The sequence below is a fragment of the Adiantum capillus-veneris genome, chromosome 10 (genome assembly GCF_014529385.1).
Source record: "Adiantum capillus-veneris isolate H3 chromosome 10, ASM1452938v2, whole genome shotgun sequence".
Taxonomy (NCBI): Eukaryota; Viridiplantae; Streptophyta; class Polypodiopsida; order Polypodiales; family Pteridaceae; genus Adiantum; species Adiantum capillus-veneris.
The window spans coordinates 84,093,111-84,112,446 of NC_140940.1; positions in this window are offsets into that span (position 1 = coordinate 84,093,111).

The following is a 19,336-nucleotide window of genomic DNA, read 5'->3' on the forward strand; positions in this document are numbered from 1 at the left end:
GAGCTAGAAGCTTTTTGTAAGGACCACAAATTTTTTAAGTGTGGGGAGCAAGGACATGGATATCGTTCTTGCCCTAAAAGAAATGCCCACAATGAGACTCCTAGAGCTTCCACAGTCGAAGCTCCAAAAGAGGATGCTCATTGCAAAGGATCACCTCTCTCCTATGCTTGGGGAAAGGTAAGGGAACATGATGCCTTCATCTTGTTTGACCCTGGCTCTACTCACAACTTTATATCAATGGAGTTAGCCACTAAGTTGGGCATTCAAGCTTTTGAGATGGGAGATACAATAATTGCTGATGGAGCTTTCAAGGGATAGCAAGCCTCCATTATTCCCTTGATTGGGAAGTTGAGGCTTCATGTCCAAAGCTACGTCGACAAAGAAGACTTTTTCATCTCTCCTCTCCAACACGAGGATGTTATCCTAAGGGCACCATGGTTCAACCGCATGGCTGCCAACATAAATCTACTTCACCTACAGGGAAAAGAGTATGTATATAGATGCTAATGAGTCCGGTCGTACTATACCACTTGTAAATTCACCTGCTTTTAATAAGTCAATGAAAAGCACAATTTTCTCGTACATGATTTTTGTCAAAGAGTCTCTAAATGATGCTAATGCTTTAACAAAACAGTGGTAGGAATCAAGAAGAATTAAACTTGTCTAACTTTCTAAAAAGATTCCAAAACGTATTTATCGACGACATCCCTATGGAGTTACCTCCAAAACAAGGGGATGATAACCATGTGATAGAGCTTCTACCCGGGAGCTCACCGCCAAGGATTTCATTCACTCTTCACTGAAGTGCGAAGTGGTAATAACTCATGTTATTAACACTCCATGAGAGTGTTAATAACATCAAATTCACAAGCACCTGCTAGAACCAACCCTTCTTGTTAGCGTGGTGGGCATTATGTCTAGCCCGACGAGGCCTGGCAGGCATGTTGTCATGCCTGGCAGGCTCGGCTATATCCTCCTCTTCCTCCCAATTTTTGATGGTGGATACATAAACGATGTCCCATCCTTTCATCTGTCCATTTTGGCACACTTGTTAGCTTAGTTGAGGTGTTGGTTTTCATTCAGGTAGCTTCGATTCCTATATTTTTCAACATCACAAACAATTACAACATACTTCCCCTTGGGTGTCTATCTGCCTCGAAACAGGTTTGGGTAGGGAGCATCCTTGCGGAGGGTTTAGGTGGTGCAAGTGCTTGGGGCTCATTTCATGGCTAGAATGGAGCGCTCCTTATCACTACACCTACGTATTGTTTTATTACGTTGTCGTGCTGTGACACATACATAGTGGGAACAAATGCTACAAGATCTATCTTGTAACTTTTTAGATACATAAGTATATTTCCTATAATGTACATATGTATATCTAAGTATAATAATAAGCTTTCTATCTCATCCTATTAGTTATCTCAAGGGTAACATATTCTTACTTTACTGTCAAAAAGTACTATGGGAAAAGCGTCAATAGTTGCACCTCTTTAACTTCCAATATATATTATTTTTATGTTTTTTTCATATATTTCTTATATTCTTTTTAATAGCTACTAGGAAGGAATCAAATCCTAGTGGGACACTGGCTTGTATGATTTTCAATGATGCACTCATTTTAATGCATTATTAAGAGGATGCTTACAAACCTTTGTCAAGGAGCAATGTCATGCTTTCATATTACATGAAGTGTCCATTGGAATCAAGTAGAAGTCTAAGCTAAGGGGACCACAAGAAGACTTTTTTCTACCAGAAAGATACCCTATCTTGGTAAAATTTTTACACAAGGTTCCAATCCGATTTGGAAAAAGTATATAAAATGGGAGTCATAACTAATGAGCTGAATTTTTTGCTCCTATTTTTATCTTAGTTTCGAGCCATGGTTGAGGAGATATGATCAAAATGGTGGACCCCACTCTGCCCACATCATCATGCAAGGACAACTCATTTCAAACTTTGCCAGTTCCTATTCACACTAGCTCTTCTTTTCTTGTGTAACCCTTGGGCGTTCCCTTCACCTATAAAAGGGGACCTCTTCTTCCTTGAAAACCATTCATGAGGGAGTGAGAGTAGTAATTCCTAATTGTACTTAACCATAAATATAAGCCTAAGCCAATCTTGTAAGCTATCCTTGGAAGAAGGACTTGAACTTGGTGCATCAATCAAGGTTTCAAGTCTTCCCTCTTCTTCTCTCTCCATCAAAAATTGTGAATAACTCCTGAAGGGTTTGTCGAGTAAAATGTGTTCTATTTTGATATTTTGTTGATTTCTTGTTGTTTTCTTTTTCATCTCTAATTCAACATATATCTCTACTTTAATCTCCCTCTCTAACCAAACCTATCTCTCTCACTCTTAGAAATTCAATCTCTATACAAATTCTAGGTTCTCCTTGCTACAGGTATATCTCTCCCCGCAGTATCCTTATTGTCTACGACAAGCAAGAATAGGGCTTGGGAGGGAAATTCTCTTTCCTTCACTTCTCTCATATCTACATTTTTCACATACTAAAGTTATCCTAGATGAATAATCCACGTGGTGTGAATTTTTATCACTTCCACTCTTTGCAATTAACGTATGGATTAGCCATAAAATACACTTTCAACAACGTATAGTGTTTCTCTTTGGCCCAGAAAGGCTCAATGAAATACTTCTTTCACCGGATCCCATCATACTACCCCTTATAGACTATAACTTTTCTTTTGATGTAAGTGTAGTTATCTTGCTATGAACCAAGAGGATTTGTACACACAATTAATTCCAATCGCTAGACAAAACATATATGTTACGATAAGCACAAAATTACAATTCCAAAGAACAATGTAGCTTGTTTGGTCGGCAAAGATTGAATGCCATTAACTCATCTATTAACCCTTTCATATTACCCATGATATGATACGACCATAGCCTTGATGTTTTTATCTTTATGTTGTTTTGATAAGATCTTTTGTGTTCTTTCTTTGTGTGTGTGAGTGCAAGACATAAAGAGTGGGGCTTCTTTGATTATACTTCTTTCCAAACCCTAGACTTCATGGCATCTATGGTATAACTCCTTCATATAGTTTATGGAGTTCTCTCACAAACTCTCATAGCCAAAAGCCCGGTGCTTTCCTAGCAAGACCGCAAATTTCTCGACATATTTTTGGTGATTACAACGTGAATCTGCTAGGGTGAGAGTTTGTGGGTAATCATGTGGAGCAACATGGTATGCATTTTGACCCAACAACAATGCAAACATTTCAAGCATTTGCAATGTTCATGCAACAACAACATACCATCGAAAGAAGGGAGATTTTAGCAACCAGATCAGTACAAGCGATCGTCACAGAATGGATCAGTTCAATGGTAAAGATGTAACCAAGTACTTGTTTGAGTATGTGAAGGAGATGGAGCTGCATCGCGTGTCCAAAGGTGAGATGATTCAAAGCTTTGAGCTAGTTGGTGCTCCAGAAATTAGGGAGCATGTTAGGGCAATTAAAGATGGACATGGGAGAAACTGTGAAGAACTCAAAGTAGCTTTGAAGAAGGAATATTTCATGGAGGACTCTGAGAGAGTGACCAAAAGGACATTCTTAGAATGGGTAGTCAAGCCAAAGCAAGGACTATCAATAACAGAGCTACTTAGGGAATTTGAGCGACGCTATGCACAATTCACAAGCACAAAAAAGGCCACACTAGATGCAGAGAAGACAAATCTTTTCTTACAAGCTGCAGGTAAAGAGTTTCAAGAAAATTTGGAGCTTCTTCTTGAAGATAAACATGTTGAGCAAGGACTAAAGACCGACTGGAATGAGGTAGAAGGTGTTGTCTCACTGCTTGCCAAATGACAAAGAAGAAGGAACAAGATGGTAGTAAACATTAAAAGTCCTTCAACTTCAACTTCTGAGAAAATGATAAAGCCTACTTTTATAGCTCCTAAGTTTGATGAGTCCATGCTAGATGAGCTTGTGAAGGGAATGTGTGACTTGAAGGTGAAGCTTGCAAAGCTTGAAGAAAAAGGCCAACCATCAGGGCCACTTTCTAGGCAAAGACAATAGTCCAAAGAAGGTTTTGTTAATAGATGTATTTGGTGTGATAGTTCAAATCGTGTAAGAAGGGATTGTGATAGTTTTAATGATGCTTTGACAAAAGATGTTTTTTTTAAGGATGGTAAAATCCACTTAAGAGAGACAGGTCTACCCTTGAGAACTAACTTTGGGAAGAAGGGAATGCAAACCTTAGTTGAAGATATGGCAACTAACCATGCCACCTCTTCAGTTGAGGTAGCTTCTTATGGAGTAATAATTGAGCATCTTAGTGATGAAGAGGTGAGTGACCATCATGGTCAACTTTGGCCAAATGTCATGCAATTAGCTAAAAGGGGAAAGATTACAAAAGAGATTTTACATGAAGCAGGTGATTACATACGCCTAGAAACAGGATGGAATGATCCAGTGGACTCATTGTCAATGCATGCCTACATTACAAAATGTCAACAAAATGAGGATATTGTAGAAGAGAAGCGCAGATGTGAGAATTCTGATGAAGGACCATCAGAAAGAGCTTCTAGAAGTGGGGGAAGAAGCGACTCAATGCCTTCCCAAACACCCCCAACACAAGGAGCATCTCCACCTGAAGTACTCATGGACAGTCTACAACAGAAAAGAAGAAAGAGCCAGCAAAAGGTAAGACAAAAGGCCCAACTTATACACTACAATCTGATATTGAGTTTGCTATAGATTTTAAGAAAGTCTTGGAGGATAGATTTTGAATAGCAAGATTGAGTTTACTATGGGAGAAGTCCTTCGCATTGCAAACCGTGAATTCCATGAGGAGATCATTGACATCATCAAGAGAAAGAGGCAAACTCTTACTGAGTTTACTCATCCACAGGTTGAAGGAGAAACCTTGAAGACACAAGGGATGCAGTTGCGAGATGAGGAGGATGATGGAAGTGTGGTAGGATGCTACCAATCTATTGGGAGAGTGAAGCAAGTGCATTTCTCAAATGATGATGAAGAAGTTGAAGCTATTCCTACGAGCTATTATTCACGAAGTCACTGGACAAGGGCTACTATAGAAACTTTGGTCAAGGTAGGTGATCTTGAAGAGCCATTTGTTGCCTTGATTGATCATGGTTCAAAAATAAACATAATGTCAAAGAGTCTCTACAACAAGTTTAAATGGCCGATGGACACAAATCATGGTTGGATGGTGAAAGTGGCAAACAATTCATATGGTGAATTGTATGCAGCATGTCCAGGTGTGAAGGTGAAAATAGTTGATGTAAAAGTTGACCAAAACTTCTTTATACAAGATACATCTTCATATCATCTTATCTTTGGGCAGCCCTACATTGTGGGAGTTCGAATGGAAACAAAGGTAATGGATGATGGTTTAGCTTATGCCAGGATTTGAAGAAAAGATGGTAAACGTGATGTTCAATTTCTCACAGTTTGTGTAAACCATGAAAGAAATCGTGACAACCTCAAAGATCATCCTCTACCAAAGGTGAGCAAAGAGTTTCATGACCATAGGCAAATGATGGGTTTTGGCCAAGTACCATTGTAAAGTGGGATTGCAATGGTACCGAAAGAAAAAGGGTTTCGCCTGATCCAAAAATAAGTGAAACTTTCTCAACGGAGTCTTTGGTAATCAGTATGTTTTACAAAACTTGAAGATTTGAAGAGATGTGAGAAACAATATGTACATAATGTACAAATAGGCATAAAAGAGAGTGGGTTGCTAGCGCCTACTGAAAATGTTTTGGGCTTGTGTGAGGAAGTTTCTTTTGTAGATACTATGGGTGAGCTTGATGCTATAATGGAGTCTAGTTTTCATCTTGAAAATGAATTTGTGGAAGTATGCTCTATGGAAATTTATCAAGTCATAGAAGCCTTTAAACAAAACCAATGTTTCAAGCAAATAGTTGGCCCAGAAGTCCATGTTGAAAATAAATACAAGAGTGTAGCAAAGAAGGTGAAACCAGTAGCTTCACCCTTACCTTCCAACAACAGGGAAAAGATTGAGCAAGCTGCTTTGTAACCAAGTTTGAGGAATCCTAAAAAAATTGGGCACACCTTCACAAAGGAGTCTTTTCAAGAGTTGCAGATTGGTGGCGGGGAGTTTCTAACACAGGACGAGACAAAGTGCTTTAAAGAAATGCTTTCAAAGCATGGTAAGGCTTTTGCATTTGAGCCACATGAGATAGGATGTGTTGATCCTTCTATTGTAGCTCCTATGGTAATTTTTACAATACCTCATGTGCCTTGGAATCTGCGGCCTATTCCGGTTCCAAAGGCTCATTTGCCCAAGTTAATAGAGTTATTGAATGAAAAGATCAAAATGGGGATTTTGGAGCCTTCTTATGCTCCATACTCAAACAGGTGGTTCACAGTCCAAAGAAGAATGGTGCTCTACGCTTCATCCAAGATATGCAACCAGTGAACAAGGTGACAATTATTAGAAATGTAGGTGCAGCAGGTCCAATCGTGGATGAGTTTGCAGAGGCGTTTGCAAGGAGGGAAATCTACTTGATGGGATATTTCTACTCAGGGTATGATCAATTTCAGCTTGCTATTGAAAGAAGAGACTTAACAACCATGAGGACACCTTTGGGATTGGCAAGGATGTGTACCTTGCCACATAGAGCAATACTCAGTTGCACATATGATGAATGGGATGAATAAGGTCTTACATGACTTTATTCCTCAAATCACAATGTCTTTCATTGATGATTTGCCTATTAAAGGATGTGAAGAAAGTGAGAAAGATGAAGCTTTGGACCTCAGTGGATGTCGCAGGTTTGTGAAAAATCTCATAAATGATTGTGATAAGATTCTATCTAGATTGGAGGAAGTGAATCTTACTTTGTCAGGAAAAGTCTATGTTTGGTGTCAATGAAGTGCTCGTTCTGGGGCACATGTGCAGGCCATATGGTAGGAAACCTTGTCCAACAAAGGTAGATGACATCCAAAGAATGAAAGAAACATGCACTAGCATCACTGAGATCATAAGGTTTCTGGGAGCATGTGTCTTTTATGTTATTTGGATTCCACGTTATGCACACATAGCTGATCCTCTTTATCAATTTCTTAGAAAGACAAAAGTTTAAATGGACAAAAGCACATGTAGAATCCATGAAAAAGCTAAAGGAGTTGCTCCAGTCATCACCAACTTTGAGAAAGATAGACTATGAGTGTCAAAGGCCAGTAATTGTGACAGTAGACACCAGTCCTGCAGGAATTGAATGGGCAATAGGGCAAGATGACAAAGAAGGACACAGGTATGTGGTGAGATTTGGAGCAAAAGTTCTAAGTGCTCACCAAAGAAACTATCCACATAAAAAGAGAGAGTTATGGGGTATGGTTATAGCCTTGAAAAATGGGAAGAGTACCTAATTGGTGCATATGTGGTTGTAGAAACATATTATCTACCACTTCTTGGGATAATTACAAGCTGCTCAACGTCAGACATTGCTATGTTGCGATGGATTGCCTACATTAAGTCCTAAAATCGCGAGTTTAAGCACATTGCAGGTAAAGACAATACAATGGCATATATGCTATCAAGGGCAAGGTATGAAGATGGGTCACAAACGATTGATGAGGGAGATGATATAGGCACAAAGTTCTATTCTATCTCTCATGTCAAAGGTAACAATGTCTGCATGACTAATCCACTTGAATTGTTCTTGAAAGAGCTTTATTGAGGTGATTGGCTTCTTATTGGAAACTACTTGAGTACTCTAACAAAAAAGGATGATTGATCTGAACAAGAATTCATGAGGATACGCAAGAAACCATATGAGTACTTTTCGAGGGATGGTTACTTGGTGGAAGCATGCTAAACAAAAGGGTGCTACACCACAAAGGGTTATATGTAAAAAAGAGACTCAAGTAAAGCTCATGCAAGAGTTTCATGAGAGTCTATGGGCTGGACGCATGGGTGTGTGGGCAACCTTCTCCAAATTGAAAGAAAAATAATGGTGGAAGGGTACGTATAAAGATGTATCTCAATTTGTAGCGGCATTTGTAACTTGTCAAATGTATTCAAATGTTTGACATCGTGATGGATTGCACCCTACATATCCACTAGCCATGCACTATAAATGGGTTGTGGATCTAGTCATAATGCCTTTAGGACTCTGGCAGATGAGATACTTAGTTCTTGCACGCAAGGACCTAACTAACCAGATTGAAGGGCAAGCATTAAGAGCTAAAACCACAGAAGCTGTATGCAAATTCCTTCTTGATGAGGTGATTTTCCGTTATGGTTGTGGGAAAGATCATCGCAGACAGAGGTGAGCTGCATGCCGAGGGAGCAAGGGAGTTCTTTTCTAAATTAGAAATCAAGCTTTCTCTTACTACAGCTTAGAACCTTGAAGGCAATGGAAAGAGTGAAAGAGGGCATCCTCCTATCATCAAAGCTTTGGCCAAGGCTTGTGAAGGAAGAGTTGGTGATTGACCAAAATTATTGCCAAATGCTTTATGGGCTGATCGTACAACACATAGCTCAGTAACTGGCTATATGCCTGCGGAGCTGATGTATGGTCAAAAGCCAGTGATGCTCATTGAAGATACAATTTTCACAAGGAATGTACGACCTTGGCAAGAGGGGCTTACTAGGGAAGTCTCCTTGCATTGCGCATAAGGCAATTAGAGAGAACACCTTGAGACATTGAGGATGCAAAAGAACGCCTAAAAAATGCAAGGTTGAAAACCAAGGACTACTTTGATAAACGACATCGGCTCAGGAGTAAAGCAATTGACAAAGGTGACTGGGTTTTAGTGTAGTAGCGTTGATAACCAACACATAGTCATACGTAAGTTCTCAAAAAGATGGTTTGGACCGTATGTTGTAAAGCATGTGCATGAAAATGCTACTTACAACGTGTTTGAACTAGATGGCACAGAAGTAAAGATTCCCATTGTAGGAAAAAGGATTAAACTGTTTAAGAGAAGAAGAGACAGTGATCTAGAAGATGTTGAGGAGGAGGAAGAGCAAAACACAAGTGAAGATCAAAGTGAAGATAAAGCATTAGAATCTATCGATGAAGATGAAATCATGGAAGATCTACAAAGGAGTGAAACTGTAAAAAAATCATATGTGGCACATACCAGAGGATGTGCAGGTTTAGAGGGGATGGATGTCGTGTTGTGACACGTATATAGTGGGAACGAATGCTACAAGATCTATCTTGCAACTTTTTAGATACATAAGTATATTTCCTATAATGTACATATGTATATCTAAGTATAATAATAAGCTTTATATCTCATCTTATTATTTATCTCAAGGATAACATATTCTTACTTTACCATCAAAAAATACTATGGCAAAAGCATCAATAGTTGCGCCTCTTTAACTTGGGGCAAAAAGCATTGGTTCTTTATTTATACTATCTCATTATCATCTCCCACCCTATCTAGATCCTATATCTAGGGTAACTTTCAATATATATATATATATTTTATGTTTTTTCATATATTTCTTATAGTTCTTTTTAATAGCTACTAGGAAGGAATCAAATCCTAGTGGGACACTAACTTGCATGATTTTCAAAGATGCACTCATTTTAATGCATTATTAAGAGGATGCTTACAAACCTTTGTCAAGGAGCAATGTCATGCTTTCATATTACATGAGGTGTCCATTGAAATCAAGTGGAAGTCTAAGCTAAGGGAACCACAAGAAGACTTTTGCTACCAGAAAGATACCCTATTTTGGTAAATTTTTTACACAAGGTTCCAATCTGAATTGAAAAAAGTATATAGAATGGGAGTCGTAGCTAATGAGATGAATTTTTTGCTCCTATTTTCTTTTTCTTTATTTGGATCCACGGTTGAGGAGATATGATCAGAATGGTGGACCCCAATCTGCCCACATCATGCAGGGACAGCTCATTTCAAACTTTGCCAGTTTTTGTTCACACTAGCTCTGCTTTTTCTTGTGTAACCTTTGGGGGTTCCTTTCACCTATAAAAGGGGACCTCTTCTTCCTTGAAAACCATTCATGAGGGAGTGAGAGTAGTAATTCCTAATTGTACTTAACCATAAATATAAGCCTAAGCCAATCTTGTAAGCTATCCTTGGACATTAAGCTCTAATCAAAGAAGGACTTGAACTTGGTGCATCAATCAAGGCTTCAAGTCTTCCCTCTTCTTCTCTCTCCATAAAAAATGGTGAATAACTCCTAAAGGGTTTGTCAAGTAAGATGTGTTCTACTTTGATATTTTGTTGATTTCTTATTGTTTTCTTTTTCATCTCTAATTCAACATATATCTCTAATTACATCTCCCTTTCTAACCAAACCTATCTCTCTCACTCTTAGAAATTAATTCTCTCTACAAATTTTAGGTTCTCTTTGCTACAGGTACATCTCTCCCCGCAGTATCCTTATTGCCTACGGGCAAGAATAGGGCTTGGGAGGGAAATTCTCTTTCCTTCACTTCTTTCATATTACCTATGATATGATACGACCATAGCCTTGATGTTTTTATCTTTGTGTTGTTTTGATATGCTCTTTTGTATTCTTTCTTTGTGTGTGAGAGTGAGAGACAAAAAGAGTGGGGCTTCTTTGATTACACTTCTTCCAAACCCTAGACTTTATCTATGGTATAACTCCTTCTATAGTTTTTTGGAGTTCTCTCACAAACTCTCACAGCTAAATGCCCGGTGCTTTCCTGGCAAGAACGCAAATTTCTTGACAACGTATAGTTACCTCCCTTGGGTGTTTATCCGCTTAAATAGGTTTGGATAGGAAGCATCCTTGTGAATGGGAAATATGGTGCTAGTTCTTGGAGCTCATTTCTATAGGTGGAATGGAGTGCTTCTTATAGCTACACCGACGTACTTGTTTGTCACTATTTAGTTACCTCCCCTGGGTGTCTATCCGCCTTAAAATAGGTTTGGGTAGTGAGCATCCTCATGAAGGGTTTAGATGGTGCAAGTGTCTGGAGCTCATTTCTATGGTTGGAATGGAGCGCTTCTTATCACTACACTGATGTGTTGTTTGTTATGTTTAGTTACCTTCCCTGGGTGTCTATCCGTCTGGAAACAAGTTTGGATAGGGAGTATCCTTGTGAAGAGTTAGATGGTGCAAGTGCATGGGGCTCATTTCTATGGTTGGAATGGAGTGCTCTTGATCACTACACCGGCATACTTGTCTGCCCCATTTCTAATGCTAAAATTGAATTTTCACTTCTTTTTGCTTTATGTTTATATGTATATTATTTCGCTTTATTATACAATTATTCAATTAAATATTTGTTTTTCAAAAACCTAATATTTTTAAGATTGTATGAATGTATGGGTGGCTTGTGAACTTGTCATGTATGCCAATGCTTGCTCTCAAAACATCAGCAACTACTTCTAGTCGCCCATCGACAGGTGGTGAAGTATCAAACCATGGAGCTTCCAATAAAGGGAAGCACAAGGCCCATCGGTGGTAAGGTACCAGGGCCTGAGTGGCAATTTGCTGAGAACGTAAGATCATTTATAGATTGGCGTTGCAAACTATGTGGCAAAGAAAAATCACGAGGTGCACCTCGTATTAGGGAACACTTCCTTGGATCAGGCAATGGAACAACTAATAGGTCTAATGGAGGTAGATGTAATGGTGTAGGTCATGAGAGTGCTACAAAATGCTTGAGACAGTTGTTAGGAGGTGTAGCCAATGCAAGGCGACCTAGAATACCAACTCCAAGCCATTATGCTTCAGAGCACCAAGGCAGTGCTACCTCAACACAAGGCAGACAAAATAGTGGTGCACCCTCCATGCCTGCCAAAACACACACACACACACACACACACACACACACACAAAAGGAGCTAGCACTCAAGATGGATCGCCCGAGTACTAGTTTGAAATGCATAGAACGAGGCAAGTAAGTCTAGAGCAAAGCATTTGATCAACTGCTCTTGAAGAGGCACAATCTGCTCTTGCGCAAGCTATCTATTTTACATGCGGTTCTATGTTGATGGTCACACGAGAGTCATGGAAGCATGCATGGAAGAAGATCGGTGAGTATGGGGCTGGTTTTTCCCCTCCATCATATCATCAAATGCACACAACATTCTTGGATAAATGCTTTGTAGACACCCAAAAAGAAGTTGATAAATTGAACTTGAAATCAATTGATCAAACAGGATGCACTATAGTCACTGATGGATGGTCACATGTCCAACATAGGCCGTTGATTAATGTGATGTTATTCAGTCCTCGAGTGGAGTGCTTTATTAAATCGGTTGATAGCTCGGGTGAGATAAAGTCAGGGAGCTATATAGTTGATATAATCACAGAAACAATTCAATATCAAGTTGGTGTCCAAGATGTAGTCCAAGTGATAATGTGACAATGCCAAAATTACAGAGCAGCGGGCCGTCTCTTGGAGGAGCACTTTCCTAGCTTATACACGTTTGGTTGCAATGCACATATCTTGAATCTGTGTTGTAGGAGTAGTATAAGAAAGATGACACTGATTGGTTCAAAATCATTATACATAATGCAAGGAAGGTGGTGAGGTTTGTTTTGAAGAGACAACGTGTGCTAGACATGTATCGACAACGTATGTCCACAATACAAAAGCTTCCATGTGAAACCAGATTTTGCACTAACTTCTACAATGTGGAGATCTTTTGCAAAATAAAAATGTTGTTTTGGAGACATTTGTTTGTGTTGGCTTCTATGAGTGAGAAGCAAACAAACCAGTACGAGTAAAAACAAAGGTTCAATCTGTGAAAGTGCTTATTGATGATAGACACTTTTGGTCTGATGTTGGGGACACATACTTGGTGATGAGGCCTCTGATGATATATTTGCGTCAGTTTGATCTTAAGTTACCTAATATAGGGAAGGTGTACATGGGCTGGTATAATGTTCAAGAGAGCTTGAACTCTCCTTCAAAGATAAAAATTTGTTTGATCAAGCCATGGAGAGCATCTTTTAATAAGGCTAAAAGAGATATCTTAAATAAGTATGTACATGCTCGATGGGTTAGTGCGAATAGCCCACTACACAGTGTTGCTTTTCTGCTTGATCTAGAGTACTGGAACATGGACTGTGATGAATTAGATGAGGAGGTGATTGAAGATTTCTATGATGTGATAAGTAATTTCTACAGCAATCCAGATGATCAAGCCCAAGCAATCACCGACCTGACAAAGTACGGGGTAAAGGATGGCCTTTTCAATTTGGAGTTTGTGCAAAACCTTGCTTTGGAACAACTAGCATGGAGATGGTGGTTCATGAATGGTGCTTCGGTGCCTACATTGTGTCGATTGGCCATTAGGGTTCTTACACAATGTGCTGCCAATTCAAGTTCCGAGAGAAACTAGAGTACGTACAGCTATGTACATTCAACTATTCGTAATTGCCTTCTCAGTGACCGAGCCGAGAAATTGGTTTACTTATATTGAAATCATAGGCTACTTAGCATTATTCAATCAGAAAGGTATGAAGAAGATAGACCACGGTGGGTTGTGGATATGAATGAAGATAAGCAGGAGCAAGGGGAAGACAATCGAAGAATTTGAGTTTTGTGAGCTTGGTGGATGTACTTTTCTTGAATTGAATGCAAACCTTGAGGTGGATAATTTCCCTCGTACTCGGCAACAAAGGGCATTGCAAAGCAACGATGTAAACATAGATAGCATTGTAGGCCTAACACTTCATTGAGGTGCAGAACAATTGAATGTAATGTAAACCCTTTTTCTTGTGGCTTGTGGCCCGTGGACCAAGTGACATACCACAATTTCTATTTTATTGTCATTTAACATGGTAGTCTGAGTATTGTCATTTATGAATTAAATAAGAAGTATCATAAATTTTGTTTGCAATTCCAATGGGAGACTTTACACACTTTGCATTTATAACATTACTTTATACACTAAGGAAGACTATCAAACCTTCACGGATCAATTTACCAACATTCAAAAAGTCACAACAGGTTTTACAAGGTGTCATAAAATCTGATATCTTACCAACCCAAATGATTTTCTCATATTAAACCGATCATTTAATGTGGGAGAACAAACGGGAACAAGGGTTAGAATATAGACATGTGCTTATGGATCTGTCTCAACACGAGGCCAAGGTTAAAGGGGTCCAAATGAGAGATGGTATGTTAAAGAGTAATGCTACCTAATGGAGCTTAAAGACCTTAGGGTTAGCTTCATTAAAGACCTCCAAAAGTTAGTGTTAAAAAATTCATTTGACCTTAGGCAAGCTAGGGTTGACCTTGAGGTGGGAATCATACCCAAGCATGAGGTGCTTGTCGGCTTGCTAACTAAAGTGCGTAAAGTGTTTATGGGAACCTTGCCCAAGCTTGAGGTGATTCTCATGCTTAAATGACTAAGGTTCTTGAAGTGTTCAATTCAAAGATAAACTCTCAAGAGGCATAAACGGTTTCCATGCTTAATTGACTAAGTGCTTGAAGTGTTCAATTCAAACCCAATGACTTAAGAAGCATAAAAGACACATGTCGAAATCCTCCACATGTGGCCCTCATGATGTGCTTGAATCCTCTTGGATAGGCTTTAAAAGGGTCCAATGAGAATTTAGATGCATTAAATGAATAATTAAGTTCTTTCTCTCAAAGAGGAAAAAGAGGACACATGTCCAAATGAAATGATTAAATAATACGAGAGAGAGAGAGAGAGAGAGGGGGGGGGGGGACCAAACATGAGTGGGGGGTATACACTCTCGCACACGCACACACATTCTCTCATTTTGTGGAGTGCAAAGTGCAAGAGCTCTATCTCCTTCTCCTTCTCCAAGCTTGTTGAGAAGTAGAGAGATTACACCACACTCTTGGCTATGGAATGCAAATCCAACCAAGAGCCATACTTCAATGCTTAAACTTGCCATCTTCTTTACTATGCTATTACACTATGCTAAGCAAGAAGATTGATGATAAGTGAGGAACTATTTCTTTCTCCTATGGATGATTCTTCTTCCTCTTCCCTACCCTCATTCCCTACTAGCTCTCTCCACCTTTGAAGGTGTTTGAGGCCTTGGGACTGAGGCTTGGGATAGTTAATGCTTTTTGCAAAGTTTATGGTATGCTTGTGATGCATGAAGCTTTCCATCTTCGTCGCATCACCTAGGTCACAAGGAACACAAAGATTGTATTGTATCAAGTCTCTCTTGATGGGAGAATCTATAATACAAACGCCTTTTGGAGGGGGGACCGCCCAGCTCCAAGTAAATCCGGTCCTCAACTATTGTCATGTTCTCTAATGCTCTCTCTCTTCAAAAGTATTGTTCATTCCAAGTTAATTAAGTACTAGTTTATGTTGCTACCATCAATTAAGTTCACCCGCTATTGTCATGTTCTCTAATACTCTCTCTCTTGCAAAAGTATTGTTCATGCCAAGTTAATTAAGTACTATGTTTATGTTGCTACCATCAATTAAGTTCACCCTCTATTTTCTCAAAGTAATCTCATAAAAATGCTCACTCTAATTATCTTAATTCCGCTATTCTCAAAGTTCATAGGCCATTTCCATTACACAAGGCTTCAATGTTCATTGCAAGGGAGACATATACAAGGATCATAAGAGTCACTGCAATCCACTCCAAGTTAAGATGTTTACAATTTACAAAAATAAATTCAAATTATCCAAAATATAGTCTCTATCCCTTGCAGTTGCCGCCAATAAGCGTTGATAGTCTTTCTCCATTTTAAACATGGAGTACATAAGCTCGTCAATCGGAGCCTTGCAAATGTCGCACTCTTTTTTATTTACCATGTTTTGCATAAGACAAGGAAAATGATACATGTGGCCACAAGCTATTCTGTAGTGTCCACTCCAACTATGGAAAAAGTGTCCGCAAATCGGGCAAGGACCCACTGCATATGAAGTGTAAGCTGGAGGTGGCTGCAATGTGTTAGGATGCTCGATCATTTTCATGATCAGTTATTGATGAACCCGTTCCGCCATTTCACGGAGTTCACGCCTGAGCATCTTGATATCTCTCTGTAACTCTTTGTTATTGCTTGAGTCCCCTTCCCCGTCGTCTATGTGGAGGTGTGAAGCTGTGTTTGCAATTCCTCCACAATGTAATGTGTTTGCATAGCAGAGCCAACCAATGCATACCTTAGCTCCTCTCATCATATTGTAACTGTCTCACTTCGGATATCCACTACGCTCTTATTGGGGGCTCTGCTCTACTGAAGTCCACTGGCTCATTCTGAACAAATTGGATGTATAACATCTTTGCAAACCACAAAGGACAAGCTGCATGGTTTAGCGTAATCCCTATGCATGCAAGGTATATAGCTTTGGCATGCGTGCAAATGTCTGGCACAACACACTTATCCACCTTCCATCTTCCCTTGCGGATAGAGAAGTCAAACACATTTGGCCATGCTTTCTTGACCATCTCTGTGGTGACGTCTTTGTTGATGTCTTTCCATTGCTTGCCATTTGCCGGTGCCCACACTGGTCCTTGCGGCAACTCTTGCTTGGTCATTTAGGCCAATTGCATCTGCAAGTGCACGCAATTGATCATATGCTTTTTTAGATTTCTCACGCTTGTCCATACCTAGCACAAACACATTTACAATATCTCAATGTGCGATATAACTTAAGTTTGCATCACAGAAACAATTGCAAATCCAGCGGTACACCTTGGTTTGAGTTATCAAAGCACACCACATTTTGTATTAATCACTTTGCACCATGAGTTCATCATTCGGAAAAGACTTTACTTGCGAATATAGTGTCCAGATTTCAACAAAAACCATAACAACGCACCACATTCTGCATTGATCGCTTTGCACCATGACGCCATTATTATAATAAGAATTTACTTGTGAATAGATGTCCAGATTGCAATTGAAAACATCACAATACACCACATTTTGTATTAATCGCTTTCGCTCCATCATTATAAAAAGACTTTACTTTTGAATACAAATTCCAAAATTCAACAGAAAATATCACGACACACCACATTGTATATATTGCTTTGCACCATGACTCCATCGTTATAAAAAGGTACAATTTAACTCAATGGTCCATGAATACAAAAAGCTCTATTTACATTAATCAAATAATCCAAAAAAGACCACTATTCAAAAGTGAACAAAGTAAACTAAAATCTAGGCATCATCTCACTAAGTGGACGCAAACTAAAATCTAAGCATCATCTCACTTAGTGGACGCAAACACACCTCCGAGTTGAGCTCTAACATATCTAAATGCTCACTCATATTATGCAATGTCTTTCTCTGCCTAGGTGGTTGTTGTAAGTAGTTCTTTTGCATTATAGAGGCAATCATGCGGCAATCAGTTTGCTTTTACTTTTGCCATGGCACATTATAATGCTCTGAAAAATCTTTGCGCCAATCACTACATATAAGGTGTCAGCAGTGGCTTTCAAATACGAACAAGCCAATTTTGGGTTGCAAAGCTCGGGGGCCCTCCAAGGACGTAGGGCATGCTTTGTGGGGTCTTTGATGTTGGTTGCTTGATTCTAAAATGCCCACTCACAGTGCCAATCCCCAATCAATGACACCCACACGCGGCACACCCTGCTTAGTGAAGTTAGTCATGATGTTCCATGGGTGCAAGTCACAATGTATAATTCCTTTGTTGTGTGCATGTGCCATGGTCTTCACCAGAGCATCCATAAAAGAAGGCGCCCAGCTGAACATATGCTTGAACATCTCTAACTCTTGCTCTGTGGTGGTAGGGCATCTAGTATCTTCTTTTTGAGTTGCCTGTATGTTAGAAAATTTGCCTTTGGGTGGTGGAACACACTCTAACATGTCACCCATATCCATTCCATTGACGCAAGGAAAAATCAAGGACCATGGCTCTTGGTGTGTTTGTGCTATGCATCTAACAATGCCCCTATGGAACAATTCCACGCTCGCCTCTAGAGCAAAAGATTGGCGACTCTCTACTGCATCTCCTTTGAAGTCTTTGACCACATACTACATTTCTGGTGGCAACCAAGTGACTCCTTCGACTGTGCCTCTGACACAACTCCGTAGCATCCTTTCCCAAGATTTCAACCACGGTTGATAGCTTCGGGTGTGAGGTAAACACCAATGGCACACTGAGACTCACAGTCCGTTCCAGCTTCTGTATATGATCTTCCTACTATTGCATCTTGAGAGGATGCTGGTACAACTAAGTTATGTCGGTCCAAAATAATGGCTATAGCCTTGCTATGGAATCATGCAGGTACAGGTCGAAGCGGTGAAGTTGGTGCCAGATGCCGATAGCGGCAAGCTTGATCATGATGTGTATGCCAGATGTGGCAATTAGCAGGTCAAGTATTGGTTTTTGGTCACTAATGGTTGAAATGCTTGCAGATGCATGAACATGATCTTCAACTCCTCTATGGTTCACCAGTGGCTTGTCACTTGAAAGTTTTTGCGGATCCATTTCACGTTAAAGCTAGGACGAGGCCATCTACCTTGATTACATTGAGGGTCGAAGCATCCAATGTTTGTAGCGGTAATATCTACGAATATCAAAGAGATGGTTTGGTTCTAAAAGGCCAATTGTTATCTTCTTGCGGCCGTAAACGCCGGGTCGTCTTCAAATGATGGTAAAATTTTCAAGGCTTTTGGAGGTGATCGGCGTCTGTGGGAGTGACCACCAAGTCACACGTTAAAAAAAAGCTTGAATGCTAAAATAACTCCATGCTTAAAACTGAAAAACCAAAGCAAGCTGCAGTTCAGGAAGTTGGCGGGCTGCATGACAGAGAAAAGAAGCACCAACGCCATCTGTATGGAAAGAATGGAGACCAGGAGGAAAGTGGCGCCAGGTGGGGGAGTTGCCAAAGGCGTGAGCAAGAGGCAGGAAATCCAGCCATGCAAGGGAGCGCCATCCAGAGAAGTTACCTGAAGGGGGCATGCAGTTGGAAAAAACGGGAGGCCATGTGAAGTAGGCAAGCCAGGGAAGCTGAGCAAGGGCCTAGGCTGCTCGTTGCATTAAGAAGGTAGGGGTTGCGGGGTTTTTTGGTGGAGCCAAGGGACTGGCCAAGGTTGGCGGGTGCATGAGGGACCGCCATACACAGAGGAGGGCCTTTTGAGGCGCCATTGGGCAGTAGCAAGAGGCAGCCAGGGGTTTACACGACCAAGGGCTAAGGAGCCGTCAAGGGTTACGACAGAAGGGCCACTTGGTGGGTGACACATATAGGCTGAATCCGAGAGAGAGGAGGAACCGCCAAGGGGCTGTATTGGGGACGCTTTAGCAGGGCTTACAAGGCGGATTTTAGATGCAGTGAATGGGCAAAGGGCAGCCAGGGGCCGCCAGAAGCCATCAACGAGGGAGGGTCGGTTGTGCACAGGGCCGCCATCAATAGGAGGAGGTTGAGGACCTCCATCTCGCTGGGA